The sequence below is a fragment of the Fukomys damarensis genome, unplaced genomic scaffold (genome assembly GCF_012274545.1).
Source record: "Fukomys damarensis isolate Sample0158 unplaced genomic scaffold, DMR_v1.0_HiC HiC_scaffold_1, whole genome shotgun sequence".
Lineage (NCBI taxonomy): Eukaryota > Metazoa > Chordata > Mammalia > Rodentia > Bathyergidae > Fukomys > Fukomys damarensis.
This window is the reverse complement of record NW_022900913.1, coordinates 58,587,313-58,601,800: the sequence shown is the minus strand read 5'-3', so window position 1 is coordinate 58,601,800 and position 14,488 is coordinate 58,587,313. Positions and strand designations below refer to the sequence as shown.

The 14,488-nt window shown below is 37.7% G+C and overlaps 1 protein-coding gene across 4 annotated transcripts in view; it reads right to left on the bottom strand.

Annotated features, from left to right (window-relative positions):
* Positions 1-14,488, bottom strand: part of Sv2c (synaptic vesicle glycoprotein 2C) — a 206,865-nt gene that overhangs the window by 176,385 nt on the left and 15,992 nt on the right. For 2 of the 4 annotated variants that reach the window (XM_010619116.3, XM_033761491.1), the window contains exon 2: positions 1,534-1,651. The exons of the other annotated variants lie outside the window; for them this stretch is intronic. The gene's annotated coding sequence lies outside the window, so the exon portion shown is untranslated. The remainder of the gene's footprint in view (positions 1-1,533; positions 1,652-14,488) is intronic. 4 annotated transcript variants of the gene reach the window in all.

The following is a 14,488-nucleotide window of genomic DNA, read 5'->3' as shown; positions in this document are numbered from 1 at the left end:
CCAGCGCCTGCCTCATAAGCACAAGGACCTGAGTTTGATGCCCGGTACCAAAATAAATAAATAGATAGATAGATAGATAGTTACATAGATACACAATAAAAATCCAAGAAGAATCAGATGTGGCCACATGGCAGGAGGGAACACAGAGTATGATTTCACTGGGAATTAATAATGAAAGAGCATCATGAAGTTTATATCCATTGAAATCAATCCAGAATGAAGACTGAGTAGAAAAAATTTAAGGTAAGTAACTTTTGAGTAAATGAGGCAATAAATGGGGTGAAAACAGGACTTTGAAGTATTATGAAGGTAGCAGCTAAAAGAAAAAAAAACTACCTCTAGGACAGTGGGAGCAAAAGTACAAGGTTTTAGTCATTAAATAAGCTTGGAGGAAGAGCCCACAGAGCTGAAGCTCGGACTGTGGAAAGCAGATGATAATTGCTTGAGGGATCAAGGAGGGTTTTCATAATCTTTCTTATAAAGACAGCCATCACTGCATTTAGGGACTACTCTAATGCAATATGGCCTCATCTTAACTAATATCATCTGCAAAGTCCCTATTTCTAAATAAAATCATATTTTGAGGTTCTGGGAGAACATGACTTTTGGGGGACACCATTCAATCACAGGCATTTTCTGCAACTAGGGAAAACTGCAGACTGAAATCATCTGCTGCTGCAAGGGGAAACTGCCACTTGCAGAGCGAAAAACGTTTTTCTAAGACATGACATGGAACCACATGCAGAAGAGAAGTCCATGGCAAGTGTCTCCTCTGCTATCTCCTGTTGGCAGAGCCTAACAAGGAGCATCTCAGAAACCTAGGTTGCAGAATACCATGTCCAGCACCACAGAATATACAAAGGTAGGTTTGAGGCTCAAAAACAACATCTTAATAATTATTGCATACCTATAAGTATATCTGTGCCACAGAAGTAGGGTTACTATGTAGTTCTACTTTACATCTGATATCCTGGAAGAATCATTAGTAATACCCCATTAGTAATAGCCCCCCATTTTGAAAATGAATTATATAATTATCTCATTATGCCCTACTGCAAAGTTTATCTATGACAATAATCCAGTAAGTTTCAGCCATAATAACATACAGTATCAGGACTTCACTGTTTACCCAGTTCTGCTTCTGTTTTAAGGAGAGGGGAAATAGAGACATTACACTGCTGAAACAGGAAAAAGTGGTTAGTCATAAACTTCTCATTTTTATTTTTTGTTTATTAATGTTTTCTTGCATTGCTAGTATTTATATGGCCTATTACTGCTAGAATTTGATATGGTGTCTGATTTAGAGCAAGCTTACTTGTGTGTTTATTTGAAGTCTAATGCAGTTGGCCTTCTGTATCCCTGGGTTATTCATCCTCAAACTTTACCAAGTGAGGGTTGAAAATATTTAGGGGGAAATATGGAAAGTCACATAAAACAAAACTTGTATTTGTCATGCATTGATCCCCAGGCTGTTGCACATGCTCGAAGTGAGGTGCAGGCACTCCCTGCTACAGACACTGCCAAGGCACAGACCTGCCGTCTCTCCAGCACACTTGGTTAACACTGCCCACTTCGAGTCTTGGTCATAGGCTGTGCAGAGGAGGAGGATGCCTGGTGGATCCAAGGTCTATCAGCAGAGGCAGAGTGCACCCTGAGGAAGGGGATGAGAGGCAGACAGATCAGAAAAACAGCCTGTTCCTCAAGACAAGAAAAGGAGGTCCCAATAGCAGGGAAACCAAGTCAGAATCCTAGCTGAAACAGAACTAGATCATGTGAAGCAGCAATATTACTTAAAAGCTTTTGTTAAAGCATAACTCATATACAGTAAAATTCAATGTTTGTGGTACATAGTTCTGCAGCAAGCAGAGTACACCACAATCAAGGTATAGAGCCATTCTATTCCCCACTAAGTTCCCAAGCTCATCTACTGTGACTCTTTCCCCTGGCTCCAACCTAAAAGGAAAATTTTTTTTGCCATTTCCAGAATGTCATGTAAATGTAATCCTGTAGTGTGTAGCTTCTGTACCTGGTTTCCTTCACTTAGAAAAATACACTTATGGTTTGTCTTTATTGCCTTAATCAGTAGTTTCTTTGTTTTATTACTGAGTAATATTCCAATCAATACAATTTGTTTATCCATTGGTCAGTGAAAATATATACTAGTTGTTTTCACCTTTAGGAGATAAGAATAAAGCCCCTACAAATGCTAATCCACAGGTTTTTGTCTGAACCTAAGTTTTCATTTCATGTGAATAAATACCTAGGATAGGAACCCCGGGACATATGGTGAATAGATGTTAAATTAACATCAAGATATCAAATTAAATTAAGAAAGGGCTGGGGATTAAGCTCAGTGGTTCCGCTGCCTGCCTTGCAAGTGCAAGGACCCAAGTTTGAGCCCCAGTACCAAAAAAAAAATTAAATTAAGAAACTGCTGGCCGCAGCCATCACACAGTGCCAGGAGGGCCTGCTTGGGCCCAGTCCATGGGATGGGTAGCCATGCCCTCCCCTGCCGGGCCACCACCATAGCTCCAACACCAGGAAGTTAGCTGTGCAGGTTCCCCGAACACCCCCAAACCCACCCACCCATGCAGTCTCAGCCCTCCTGATTGTGCCAGTCTTTGGGACTACTGTGCAGAGGCAGAGGAGGTCATAAAGGGTATTTTTCTGAGCTCCCAACTTTGAACATCTTTAAAGAAAGGGCATGGGAAACCTGTAGTAGAACTGTGTGGAGTTCAACCCTTCAGGAGGTCAAGGAACTCAATCTGGGCCTTGCAGCCAGAGGTCAGTCTGTGTCTTTGGGTTCTGCCATCAGCTAGCTGAGATCAAGGGTCTTGGTTCTGCACATAGTTGCGCATGTTGTATATTATGACAGCAGAGATATAGTCTGAAAGAAGCCCTTAAAATCATTTTTTTTCTTTCTTTTCCTCATTCCACTCTGCAAATTCTTTCTTTTTTCTGACCTCTCTCTCCAACTCAGTCTCTTGCTCCACCATAATATCCCTCATCTCCCTTTCTGTTTCTGCTCCTGCCATAACTCAGATTTCTTCTTTTATCATTTTTTCTCTTTTCTTTATGTTGTTTTCATCTGTCATTCTACATCACACAGGGATCAGTGGTTTCAAGGGAAAGTGAGCCCCTATGACTGTTAAGGGGATATATTCTTGTCCTTATACTTCTACTCTGTCTATCTCTTTTGAATTTAACAGTTTCCTGAAGATTGTGTGCTCATTCTATGTCCTCTGGCTTCACTTGAAAGCTTCTCCAATTCTTTTACTTATCTACTCTCTCGTTCTAGCTCTATCTGAGCCCCCATCCTAAGTGGTAAATATGCTATGTTGAAAAGTTTGTTCACTGCACACATGTTTCGGGCTGCTTGTTTATTTTAATTCACATGGTGTAAGGGTGATAGACTAGTGAATACCACAGGTGGTAAATTTACAAGTTATGCTTAATCATATTGTGTTTCTGATTGTATCAGTTGGGATAAAGGATTGTAGTTGATATGATGAGCTGTTTTCTCTGATGTTATGAAGATGAGAATGTCTATGGGTCGTTAGAGACCCGGAAGTTAGGGCGCAACTATATCAGGAAGATTTGGGTGATAAACCAGAGATTAAACCAAGGACAGCCCAACAACAAAAATAAAAATGAGAAAAAACTTAAGCAAAACACAGAGACAGACTTCCAGTTCACCAATGACAAACAGTAGGGCAAATGAGGATGAAAAGGCAGATAGTGAACCACTAGGACACCCTTAACTCAAAGCACAGGAAGTAACAAAACAGATCAATCAGGCTCTAGAAAAATTCAAAACAGAAATAATTTCCCAGATAACAATAGAGGTGGTGAATAAAATGAAAGTCATGATTCGAGAATCTAGAACAGAAACTGACAAAAACATAGATGAACTCAGGACCATGATAGAAGCCATGAAGGCCCAGCATAAGAAAGAAATGGAAACAATAAATGCCCAACATAGGAAAGTAATGGAATCCATTAAACAGACTTGAACAGTTATACAGGAGATTAAAAACTCCATTGAAAGTGTACACAACAGAATAAAAGAATGCAAAGATAGAATCTCAGGTATAGAAGATAGGATTGCAGTCAGTGACCGTGAAAAGAGAGGTCTCTTAAAAACAGTAGAGGATCATGAGAAATTGATTCAACAACTCCTAGATGATGCAAAGAAGAACAACATAAGACTGATAGGAATCCATGAACTAGCAGGAGAAAATACATATGACTTAAAAAATCTATTCACAGAATTAATGACAGAAAACTTCCCAAACAATGGGGAAGACTTTGACATACAGATAAGTGAGGCATATAGTACTACAACTAGCCACAATAAAAAAATCTACACCTACACATATAATAATCAAGATCCCAGAAACCCAACAGAAGAACAAAATACTACAAGCAGTAAGAGAAAAGAAACAAATCACATGCAAAGGAAAGCCCATCAGAATCACAGCAGACTTTTCAACACAAACCCTTAGGTCAAGGAGAGCCTGGAGTGAGGTATTTCAAGTCCTAAAAGAAAACAGCCTCCAACCTAGTCTGATGTATCCTGCAAAACTCTCTTTCAAAGTGGATGGGGAAATGAGATAATTCCATGACAAAGAACACTTGAGAAACTACATGAATACCAAACCAGCACTACAAGTAATTCTAAACAATATCCTAGAAAAAGACAATGAAGGTAACAACACCATGAGGCCCAACAGAGGAAATCAAATAGTCAAGGCAAGAAACTAAAAGGAGAAGGCGAAAAAGTAAAAAGAGTCAACAAAAGGCCAATAATATGACAATAATAAGTCAGTACATATCAGTTATAACCATCAATGTCAATGGCCTCAATTCACCAATCAAGAGAAATAGATTGGCAGAATGGATTAAGAAGCAAAACCCAACAATATGTTGTACACAAGAAACACACCTAGTGCAAAAAGAAGCCCATGGACTGAAAGTGAAAGAATGGAAAACAATTCTCCATGCAACAGGAGCTCAGAAAAAAACAATCTCATTCCAAGACAAAGTAAATTTCAAACCAAAACTGATTAAAAGAGACAAAGAAGGTCACTACATCCTTGTAAATGGAACAATTCAAGAAGAAGAGATGAAAATCATAAATATATATGCACAAAATATTAATGTCCCCAGCTATATAAAAGAAATATTAAGAAACATGAAAAACAAAATAAACACTTCTACAATTGTAGTGGGGGATTTAAATACCCCAATTTCATAAATAGATCATCTAGGCAAAAACTCAACAATGAAATACTGGAACTCAACCAAGCTTTTGAAAGCATGGACTTAATAGACATCTGTAGAGTGTTCCACCCCACAAAATCAGAATATACATTCTTTTCATCTGCACATGGGTCATTCTCCAAGATAGATCACATACTAGCTAACAGGTGTGAATAAATGCAAAAGAATTGAAGTTATTCCCTGTATATTATCAGATCATAGTACAATCAAGCTCAAGATCAATAGCACAAGAAACTGTAGGAACTTCACAAACACATGGAAATTGAACAACACTCTCCTGAATAATCAATGGATCACAGAGGAAATTAAAGAAGCAATGAGAGAGTTTTTCCAAATAAATGAAAATGCCAATACAACATACAGGAATCTATGGGACAGAATGGAAGCAGTTCTATGTGGAAAATTCATAGCAATGAATTCCCACATTAGGAATACAGAGTGAGCTCAAATAAACAACCTAATGATGAATCTTAGACTCCTAGAAAAACAAGAGCAAGAAAAACCCAAAGCTTGTACAAGAGAGGAAATTGTAAAGATAAGACCAGAAATCAATGAAATGGAAACTAAGAAAATAATACATAAGATACTAATAAGATTACTGACATTTAGAAATGGGAATAAAGGAGCTAAAGGTGTAGGGAAGGTGGGATGCGCGGGGAAAGGGTAATAAGGGAAAAGAAAAAAATGTGAGATAATGAAAAGATGGAAATAAAGTATTTGTAGATGGAGAGGGGAGGAGGGGGTGAAGGGAGGGCAGGGATAAGGGGAAAAAATGAGAATCAAGACTTATCATGTAGAGGTACAAGATCCCAACAATGAATGTAACTGTACATACTGTATCCCTAAAATGTACCAATAAACTCAATTAAAGCTGGAAAAAAAAGAAAATAATACAAAAAATAAATGAATTGAAGAGTTGGGTTTTTTAAAGAATAAGTAAAATAGATAAACCCTTAGCTAACCTTATCACAAAAAGGAAAGAAAAGACTAGATCCATGCAAATAGGAATGAAAAAGGCGAAGGCACAACAGATCCAACAGAAATTCAGAGGATAATCAATACCTGCCTTGAGAACCTGTACTGTAACAAAATTGAAAACATAAAAGAAATGGACAGATTTCTACATACTTATGAATTACCAAAGTTGAACAAAGAAGATAAAAACATTTTACACACCCCAATTACAATCAATGAAATTGAAAATGTAACTAAAAATTTCCCAACAAAGAAAAGCTTAGGTCCTGATGGATTCACAGCTGAATTTTACAAGACATTTAGAGAAGAACTACTGCCATTACTCTTCAAACTCTTCAATGAAATTGAAAGGGAAGCAATACTTCCAAATTCATTCCTGGAAGCAAGTATCACTTTGATTACCAAACCAGGGAAAGACACAACTAAAAAAAGAGAACTACAGGCCAATCTCCTAAATTAATATCGATGCAAAACTCCTTAATAAGATACTAGCAAACAGAATACAGAGGATCATGAAGAAGATCATACATCCTGACCAAGTTGTATTTATTCCAGGGATACAAGGATGGTTCAACATACCTAAGTCAATAAATGTAATACACTATATTAACAGAGTCAAGGACAAAAACCATATGATCCTCTCAATAGAAAGAAAAAGCATTTGACAAAATTTGACACCCATTTATGATAAATACCCTGCAAAAAATTGGAATGGATGGTATATATCTCAACTTAATAAAGGCTAGCTATGAAAAACCAATAGCCAACATCATATTAAATGGCCAAAAAATGAAAACCTTCATGTTAAAATCAGGAACAAGACAAGGATGCCCACTATTACCACTCCTCTTCCACATAGTTCTGGAAACATTAGCCATAGAAATTAGACAAGAGAAAGAAATTAAAGCAATAAAGACAGGAAAGGAAGAAGTTAAACTGTCATTATTTGCTGATGATATGATACTCTACATTGAAGACCCAAAAAACTCCACCAAAAGACTTCTTGACTTAATTGACACTTTTAGCAGAGTAGCAGGATACAAGGTCAATTCTCAAAAATCAATAGCCTTCTTGTACACAAATAACAGACTCACTGAGAGAGAAATTAGGGAAACAATTCCTTTCACAATAGCATCCAAAAAAAGGAAGTATCTAGGAATCAATCTAAAAAAAAGAAGTAAAAGACCTCTACACTGAAAACTACAGCACTCTGAAAAAAGAGATCGAAGAGGACATAAGAAAATGGAAAGATGTCCCCTGCTCCTGGGTAGGAAGAATCAACATAGTGAAAATGGCCATGCTACCAAAATTGTTATACAGAAAGAAGAATCCAAAAATTCATTTGGAACCAGAGGAGAGCTAAAATTGCAAAAGCCATCCTAGGCAACAGACACATGGCAGCAGGTATAACAATCCCCAATTTGAAACTATACTAGAAAGTAACTGTGATAAAAACAGTATGGTGCTGGCAAAGAAAAAGACCTGAGGATCCATGGAATAGATTGTAAGACACAAAATCAACTCCAGATGTACTCAGCTACCTCATTTTTGACAAAGGAGCTGACCATCCCCACTGGAGGAAAGATAGCCTCTTTAATAAATGGTGTTAGAAAAACTGGATTTCAATGTGCCAAAGATTAAAACTAAACACTTATCTTTCACCACGCACTAATTTAAAATCCAAGTGGATTAAAGATCTAAATATTAAAACAGAAACACTAAACTTGCTGGAAGTTAAGTTAGGCAGAACTCTGGACGACATTGGCATGGGAAAAGACTTTATGAACAAATCCTCAGTAGCACAGGAACTAGCACAAACAATCAACAACTGGGATCTCATCTTTTTAAAAAGCTTCTGCATTGTAAAAGAAACCATCAACAGAACTAAGAGAAAATCTACAATGTGGGAAAAACTTTTTACCAGCTGCTTCTCAGACAAAGGACTATTATCTAGAATATATAAAGAACTCAAAACAATCACCCCCGCAAATATAAAGACCCGATTCAAAATTGGAATCTGAAATGAACAGACATTTCTCAGACAAAGAAGTAAAAGCAGCAAGTAAATATATGAAAAAATATTCCATATCACTGGTTGTTCAAGAGATGCAGATGAAAACAACACTGAGATTCCACCTCACCCCACAAAGAATGGCTGCTCTCAAGAAATCAAACAATAACAAATGTTGACGGGGTTGTTGGGAGAAAGGAACGCTTCTTCACTGTTGGTGGGAATGCAGACTGGTGCAACCACTATGGAAATCAATATGGAGATACCTCAAAGAGCTGGAACTAGAGATTCCCTTTGACCCAGCTATCCCTCTGTTGGGTATCTTTCCAAACAAATTAAAAGAATTATACCACAGTGATATATGCGCACCTACGTTTATAGTGGCACAGTTTGTAATAGCTAAAACTTGGAAATAGCCCATTTGCCCATCAGTTGGAGACTGGATAAAGAAGATGTGGTTTTTCTATAAAATGTAATACTACTCAGCCATAAAGAATGGGAAATTAGATTCCTTCATAGGAAAATGAATACATATTGAGGATATACTCCTAAGTGAAATAAATAAGTCCCACATGTGTAAATACTGAATAGTTTCTCTGGTGTGAATAAACCAAAATAGTACATAAGATCCTAATGATATAATGGATAATGTGAAATAGGAAGAAAGTGGCTAAATGTGTAGGGAAAGTGGTAAGGGTAGGGAAAACCTAATAACTGGAAAAATATATGAGAAAATGAAAAAATGGAAATGAAGTGTTTGTAAATCGGGGGGAGAAGGGGGGTGAAGGGAGGGCAGGGACAAAGGGAACAAGTGAGAACCAAGACCTGTCATGTACAGGTACAAGATCCCAATAATGAATGTAACTGTACTGTATACCTAAAATATACCAATAAACTCAATGAGGAAAAAAAATAAATAAATAAAAAGCAATTTATATCATTAAAAAAATAAAAAGTGACAGATGGCCTTAATTTTTATAAAGTCATATTTATTAAGTTTTTCTTTTATGGGCCATACTTTTATGTTGTACTTAAGAAAATCTTTTCCTAACTTCAAAGTATAATTAATTTCTCCTATGTTTCCTTCTAGAAATTTTACAGTATTATGTTTTACAAGTAAGCAATGATTCTTTTATTAATTTTTGCATACATTACAAGGCAAAGATCAATGTTCTGTTTGTTTGCACTTGGATAGCCAAAAATTTGAGTGTTATTTGTTTCTAAAAGGCCATTCTTTCTCCATATAATTTCTTTTATACCTTATTCCACAGGGAGGAAAAGGAGAAGGGGAATTAAGTAGGATTAAGATGCAGTACGTGTAGGTACCAATTCCCTATGGTAGATGTATTTCTTACACTACTCTCTAAAAGTTTAAGAGATCAGTAATCAAGGATGTGCAAATTAAATCCAAAATTCAGATATGATTGACCTCAGCAAGGGGGAAATCAGCCTAGTAATACAAAGACTCTTTATAAACCATTAGAGTCAGTAAGAAGTTTCAGCCTTTGCTGTTAAGTAAAAGCAGCTTGGCACATTAGCATTAGTTATAATAGTTCAAATCAGGAGTCAATTGCTATCATTAAACATATAGTAGATAAATAAATGATAACATTTTTACAAAATGAAATACACAACAATTAAAAAGAATGAATTTTAAAAATTAAACTCTAATGGCTGGGGATTTAGCTAAGAGTTTCCACTGCCTGCCTCGCAAGTGTAAGTCCCCAAGTTTGATCCCTGGTACCAATAAATAAGTAAATAAATAAATAAATAACCTCTAAGGCAGCAAGATGAATTTTATATATACTATGTATGTTTGCATATACACTATCTATGGGTTGGACTAATAGTGTGGTAAAATAGCACATATTTATCCAATGCTATTGTTACCCCACTATTAGTCCAACCCATGGTAAGTAGTTAGACTCTGCCTAGTGTGGCCAGAGGCTCTCTGTCTCTGCATGCCACAGGCTGGTACACAAGCCCGACCAGGTAGGCCTGAAGGGGTAATTGTGCAAACCCAAGATTAACCAAGATCATAAAAAACTCCAAACTTCAGCTTTCTTTACTACAATTATTATACACCTGCTTAAGACACATAGGAGAGGGACATTCACATTTTAGGGAAAATTTAACATTCTCCTACTTGAAATATTGTTTTATAATTTTTCATTAAATTTCTATATGTGCAAGAAAAACTCGATGTTGTTTGGTAGAGCCATTAAATTAGGAATGTGCTTAGATGCAGGTGAATAATACAAAAATTCTTCTCTTCTCTGTCCATCTTACATTTCAGTGACTACAAAGAAGGCATGAGGGGGCTGGGGATTTAGCTCATTGGTTCTGCAGCCTGCAAACACAAGGTCCCGAATTTGATCCCCAGTACAAAAAAAAAAAAAACAAAAAAAAAGGCATGAGGATGATAAATAATGAATCAAAGATGCCACCATTTTAGAAACCCATTAAATAACATGCTGAATATTTTAGCAGTTTTAATTATGCATTATTACATACTTCATAGTTCTTTACACATCCCTTGCATAGCTGTGCAGATTGATACTACAATAGAATGGGAAGGGGAACAGGGAGGAATACCAGGTGCTATAACAAAAGCACTTGTGTAAATGTCTAATAGAATATTAATGAACCAAACTAATGAAAAACAAAGCCTAGGCCTTGCCAACATTAAGGCTTCCACTAGATCTGAGCAGAGGAGACTCAAGCCTTGGCAGTCCTAAGCTGGTGGTAATCACAGAGGCATACTGATGAGACTGCTGATGCCAAGGTCATGCTTTTGATTTGATTAATAACAAATACTTATTTAGCATCTCCAGCAAGCCTACAAGTAAACTATCTAAAGCAAAGGAGTATCTATAATGTTTTTACAGAGCTCCACAGAATACTCTGACTCCCTTGGTATATTGACAGAATCTGGGTCTTTAAGCTAGATAGACATAAATCTACTGGCTAAGGATCCATGGCTTTGGGTAATGTATGTGCTCTGGGATTCAGTCTTTCCATTTCTAAACTGCTGATTCCCGATTCCTTCCACAGTACTGATTACTTGTGCTGGGCTTAGATCTAGGAAGACCTCTTGAAGGAGTTGAGCCATGAAGGTTAAGTGGAATTAGCTTGCAGAGCTGTAGGGTGGAGGCTGAGGTGGGGACCTCCACGCAGGCAGAAGGGACCAGAGAGGCAAGGGAGTGTGGCGCCATCAGGACCTGAGGAAGTTCACTATGGTCTAATATGAAAAGGGAGAACTGGTGACCCTTAACTCAGGAACACACATGATGTTTTTAAGATTTACAAAGGTTATTCAGGTAGAATGATGGATTATAGAGGAACAAAACTGATATCCAAAGACTTACCAGGCTACACGTCTATGGAAGCTGCTGTATTATTCCAAGTATGAGGAGATGGTGGTTTGGACTAAGGCTGTGATAAAAACTAACAAGTGCCCAGCAGCATAGCTAACATGTGCTGGGAGCCCTAAAATGTTAGTTACTGTCTTTCTTTTCCCTTCTATTCTGTCCCACTGTTTAAAAAGGAGTTGCCCAAACCTCCCAGTAGCCGTATGGTGTAACACTTCTCCCCGGTGAATAAATTTATACAGAAATATCATTTCATAAATCCACAGGGAAAATACACATTCTATTTTACCTTTATTTTGTCCAGCTAGTGATGATATTTATAATAAATTCAAAATGATCTTTCTGAATGTGTAGTTCTGATCAGTACAATAACTTTTGCTCAAATTGAGTCCAAGCTGCTGCACCTGATCTTCAAGGCTTCCCACTGACCCTTCAGCTCAGTCACCCACCACAGCCCATATTGGTCGTCACATGGCCTCCCTCCAAGATTAGCGGGATCACCTGTCACTTGGTGCCTCCATTCCACTTCTGTACCCCCCACTCAACAAAACTTTTTCCTCAAATACCCTGTCTTTGCCCAATAACCCCATCTGCTCTACAAGAGCATCTCAAGAGACACTGCTTTGAAGGTTTTCTTTGTTTTTTAATTCACTGGTTCTCAACTGGGGGTGAGGCACAAAGTCACTTGTACCCTGGGGACTTGTGGCATCATTTGCAGACATTTGGTGTTAGGACAACCAAAGGGGTAAATACTACTGGTATCTAATGGGCAGAGTCCAGGGATGTTGTTAACCATCCCTCACTGCACAGAACAGCCCAGCAAAGAATTCACTGGTCCCAGATGTCAGTAGTACTGAGGTCAACAAGCACTACTTTAAGTCAATGTCCTACTGCAGTCTTCCTACCAGTGTGGAATTCTCGGCACTGAACTCCCACTGCTTGTTTCACAGTGCTGGTGTGTGACCCATCTTGAGCACTCCCTCCCGGTCAGTATGCTCCTTGGGAGCACAGGCTAAGCCAAACCCCTCACTTTTCCTCAGAGGCAAGGCATATCCCTTGAGGAAAATGATCCATATACTGACCAAAATTAATGGAAATTTCTATTCCACTTGTTAGAATATTTTAATTATTTGCTCATCTATTTTCTCCTATCCTGTTAGAAATCTTTCAAAAGAAGTAATCTTTTGTACATTTTTCCTTTAAATATTTAAAGACTGTTATTAAATCACCTGTCCTCTTATCTCCAGATAAACTCCAGTCTCTTTTATGATCCCATAGGAAAAAGTGTACTTTAAGGGCAACAACTGGTGCTAAACTGGATTAAACATAGTTTTGATGCTAGTTTTCATTACATGCTGTGAAGCCACATTTGATTCATTTAGCGTAGCTGTAGCTTATGAGCTAACAAGCAAATAAATAGCTCAGCTTGACCTCCAGGTGACTCAAAGGGAGTGTTACATGAGCCAGGACTAAAAAGTCAACACCGTGATTTGTCTAAAGCTCCTTCTTTTCCTATTATGCTAATATTTAACAAAGCTAATAAATGTTTGCTAATTTTATACTTAGCAGACTTTATAAATTTTCACTAAACATTCTACAAATCAAATATCATGGCCAAGTTTGCTGAAAAGCTGTGGATTAGAGACTCAGCACATTTTAAAAATTCAAATAAGAGCCAGCATATGCATCTGACCACCAACTCCCAACTTGACTGCTTCTGAGGCATAAGAAATCTGTTGGTCTAGGGAATAGGCACACATAGGCATGTGCTGTTCTGAGAATTAAATGTGGAATCTTGAATGATAAATTTAACTTGGGAGTAAAGAAAGAAAACCTGATATGATCAGAAAACATGATATAACTCCTTCTAACCGCTACTTGAAGGTAAACAGAACTGCCTTGAAGTGGCTTCTGGCCAAACGCAATTGGCCTTAGAGCTGAGCACTGAAAAGCCCGATGTCTCTCTCCCCATGCTGCCAGTCAAAGAGACACTGAAAGTTGTTAAAAAGGAGAGTCTGTGCTGTCATCTGTCAGCCAGCCTGAAAATCAGTGGTTCATTGTCATGTGAGGGACAGTGTGACCAGAGACCCTCAAGAGGGATCTAGGTCATAGTGTTCTGAGTGAAGATGTCACAATCCATCACTACCTGGAAGAGGAAGTGAGGACCCCCCCAGCACACACGCATGCACACACAGATGCAAGCACACACAAAGGAATCACTAACACAGCAAGCAGGAGGTACACTAGAAGTAACTGAAAAACATCTCAGGAGCCTCAAAGACAACTCATCTTCCGATTTTATTTCATTCTGAAATGAAGTCTGACTATGTTACTCGGACTGATCTCAAATTTCTGGGCTCAAGTGATCCTCCCACCTCAATCCTTTGAGTAGCTGGGACCATAGGCACACACCCAATGTTCAAACTCTCATTGTAAAATTTTTGTGATAGGAACTGTACTCATTTTCAACATCATCTAGGAAGTAAAAATAAAAAGAAGCCTAGGTAAAATATAAACTGTTGTTCTGCATCTTATTTGGGAGTATTATGAAATGGAATATGATGTTGCACCAAATGCCTGACATGGTAACCAACAAAGCAATTAATATGGTAATAAGATAATAACATGTAATATGGTAGTAATAAGGAAGTGTATAACGCCCCCAAATTTGGACCAAACAAATTAGTTATCCATTTTGCAAAACATTCCTTTAATCTTGGCCTGGATTCTTAAGTCTTGCATTTAATTATATTAATCACTAGCTTTTCTCCTCAGGCTTGCTGGGAAATGGATGTTAACTTTTATGGGAGTTGTTTGTGGGTTTGTTTTTTTTTTTTTTTTTTTTTTT